This window comes from Numida meleagris, unplaced genomic scaffold (genome assembly GCF_002078875.1).
Source record: "Numida meleagris isolate 19003 breed g44 Domestic line unplaced genomic scaffold, NumMel1.0 unplaced_Scaffold421, whole genome shotgun sequence".
Classification (NCBI taxonomy): domain Eukaryota; kingdom Metazoa; phylum Chordata; class Aves; order Galliformes; family Numididae; genus Numida; species Numida meleagris.
In genome coordinates, this window is record NW_018364640.1 from 27,198 (window position 1) to 30,649 (window position 3,452).

Sequence of the window (3,452 nt, forward strand, 5' to 3'; positions counted from 1 at the left end):
TGTGTCTGAGTGGAGGATTTTGGGGTGGATGGAGGTTTTTTGTGCAGATGGAGATTTTGAATGATGGTTTTGGGTTTGACTGGGGTCTTGGGGGCCTGGAAGTAGAAACTGGGTCTAGATGTGGAGGTAAGAGCTGGATGGAGATTGTGGGGCTGGATGGAGTAGTCAGGTTGGATGGAGATTTTGGGGGCTGGATAAAACTTTTGGGGGCTGGATGTTGGATGTGGGGGCTGGATGGAAGTTATTGGGGTGCACTGAGATTTTAGGAGAAGGTTTGGGGGTTGATTGAGGTTTTGGGTGGCTGCATATACAGGTTGGGGCTGGGTGTGGATTTTGGTGCTGGATGAGGATTGGATGTAGAGATTGTTGTGAGATGCAGATTTTGGGAATGGATGGAGATTTTGGGGATGACTGGAAGTTTTGGGGGCTAAGTAGGGTTTTTGGGGTTCAATCAGATTGTTTTAGGGGCTGTTTGGAGATTTTGGGCATGGATGGAGATTTTGGGGCTGGAAGGATGGGCAGACAAACGAACAGACGGATAAAGGTATGTAGGCAGACAGATGGACAGACAGGTGGAAGGATGGAGAGAGACAGAGAGAAAGTGCTGGGACCTTTGGTGTGTCCGTACTGCATCAGGAGGTGCAGCTCCCAGAGCAGGCAGCTCTGGAAGGGAAGGGAAAAGGAAAATGAAACAGAAGGTGATGCTGTATGTGCTGGTGCTGGCAGCTGTGGAGCTGCTGCTGCTGCTGCGTGGCTGCTGGTTCCCCTTCCTCTGGGCGCAGCTGCGAGCTTTTGTGGCTCTGGTGCCTGCAGTGCCGGTGGCATTAGTCCCGCCAGCCGCCCATCACCCTCCTGCAGCTTTTCCAGAGCCACGCTCAACGCCGGCCCCTCTGCCTGCTGCTGCTGTTCCAGGGTGAGGTGCACAGCTACAGTGATGTGCAGGGGAGGAGGAACCACTGCACCCGCACCTTCATCCTGCGCCTGGGCTTGTGCCTGGGACAAGCTGCAGCTGTTTCCTCCCCTGCGCCCCTCCCTGTTTCTGGAGGTGACTGGTGCTGACCAAGGGTCTGTGCACGGACTTGCTCACCTCTCAGTGTTTATCCATGTTTATGTGTGTGTCATTGTCTGTGCATGCATTTGCACTTGAGAATGCTGGCTGGCTTTCTGAGAGCAAGGCAAGGTCCATCCCTTCTTCCTGTCCTCGTAATTCAGACCGCAGAATTCTTTCCTGATCTCCTGGATCTGGCAGCACCACACACAGTGGCTGAGTGCTGTTACGTTCAGCAGGGAATGGGCTCTGCAGGGCAGTCCCTTGTTGGTGCCAGGATGTCAGCGTTGCAGCAGCAGTGTGTTGAATGCAGTGCCTCTCCTTCTGGGCTGTCAGCAGTGCTGCTCCCAGCACAGCGCACTCGGTGGCTTTTCCTTGCTGTGGCCACAAGTTCTGTTCTTTGCCAGGGGCTGGAATTCTTTCCCATCCTGCACTGGGATGGTGCCCATGGCTGTGAGCCCAAAGCATTTTGGGGTGAGAAAGGGCACAGCCTGCACCTTTGCAGCTGCTCAGGAACAAGGGAGCAGCCCAGCACTGGCATTTCCCAAGCAGCCGTGGCTTGACCCTGCTCACCCCTCTCCCGTCATAGAGCCTTCCTGGGCCTGAGATCAGAGGTCACCTCCGCACCTTCCTGCATGGAGGGGATCCTGCCAACACCACCATGTGGGTGTCACATCCCATCCTTGAAATGAGGAGGGGCACACGCTGCAGACAAATGGGCAGAAGCATCCAGAAGCCCAGGGCAGCTCTCAGAGACAAGAACCAGCACCAGCACAGGGAAGGAAGCAGCCCTGAGAGCAAGGGATGGCAGCGAGTGAAGGAAGAGCTGAGCGCTGTGAGCAGCAGCTCTGAGGCTGCTGTCCCGCTGAGAGCAGTTGTGTTGGAACACGCTCTGCTCACATCTGTTGGGATCTCCACCCTTTGCACCCCACGTTGTGCCCGCACCACAAGGACTGATGTGATTTTGCTCAGTCCCCGTCTTCTAATGTTTTGGGGAGAAAAAAAGGTAGAACTCCTTGGCTGAGATCAAAACTATTTACTGAGTGAGAAAATGTAAGAGAGAAATAGCAGTAGTGATAATAACATATATATATATTTACACAAAGTAAGTGTTCCACGAAGCAGTTGCTCACCACCCTTCAAGCAGTGCTGAAACCAGGACAGGAGGGGAGGTAGGGAACCCTTCTTGGAATCTGTAGGGGATGGGTGGATTGGGAAGGATTTTGGGTCATCCAGGAAGGGTGGTGGGGGTTTGTAGTGGATTGGAAAGGATTTGGGTTTCAGCAAATGTAAAGGGATGTGTGTAGAATAAGAAAGGATTTGAGGGTGGAAATGGACGCAGGGGAAGGATACTGGGATTTACGTGGAGTTGAAGTGGAGGCAGAATACGCTTGGGAGATCTAGAGGGGACTGAATCCATTCAAGCTCATCCTCATCAAGGCGCTCATCTTTCTGTATCCAGAGAAGCCAGGCACCAAGAACCAAGAAGAGACCGAGGCCAAAGACAAAGTCCCTCACCCACTGCACCTCCAAGTTCAGGCAGGAATATTCCTCGGCACCAGTGGGATCCCGGTGTCTGAGTGTCCTTGCCCCTGTTGATCAGTGAGCAGCAGGCGGACTTTTTGCTGTGAACAGCCACATTTTGGGAAAGCCTGCTCTTCTGAGCGCTGCCCTGGGATAGTTCCGCCCATTTGTCTGCAGCGTGTGCTCGTGTGACAGCAGCCATGGATGCAACGTGCTCCTTGTGCTCAGCAGTGCCATTGCTCTTGCATTCCAGGTTACCACACTACGGGATCTCCTCACACGGACACTCTGCGCTCCACACAAGGGTCATTGACCGAGGAAACACTTTTTCTGACCTTCTGTGGTGAGCTTTGTAGGCATCAAACACTTGGAAGACAAGGCTGTAGCCATGACAACAGAGCTGCAAAGCATGAGATTCTGTGATGTACCAGTACAGCCTTGCTGTGTCCACAAATGGCACGACTTTCTCACAAGAAACTTCTTAGTGCAAACATTTTTTAACAAGCGTGTCCTTGTGAACTCACTTCTTTACAACCTTGCGATGCTGCAGCTGCCAACCAGCAGACAAAGGGATGCCCACAGAAGCTGCATTTTTTGCTGTCTCCTTTTTTCCAGTTTGAGACTTCAGCCATTGGTTCAGAGCCCTCATCTCCCCCCTCTCCTCCAGCACCCACGGCCCAGTGCTGGAACACCTCGAAACGGACCGTGATCTCTTTTCTCCCTCCGATTCTCTTTCTCACGTTCTTTCTCTGCTTCTCTCTTATCTTCCTTTTTCTCTCTCTTCCTTTTTTTCTCCCAATCCTCTTTTACTCATCTTCCATAGCAGCCATAGCCAAAATTTGCCTGGAAGTAGCAGATAATGCAGTAAAACCAGTGTCAA

General features: G+C 52.5%; 1 long non-coding RNA gene across 1 annotated transcript in view; it reads right to left on the reverse strand.

Annotated features, from left to right (window-relative positions):
* Positions 1-2,069: 2,069 nt before the first annotated feature.
* Positions 2,070-3,452, reverse strand: part of LOC110391620 — a 3,518-nt gene continuing 2,135 nt past the window's right edge. The window contains exon 2 of the long non-coding RNA XR_002434137.1: positions 2,070-3,415. This is a non-coding gene — a long non-coding RNA (uncharacterized LOC110391620). The remainder of the gene's footprint in view (positions 3,416-3,452) is intronic.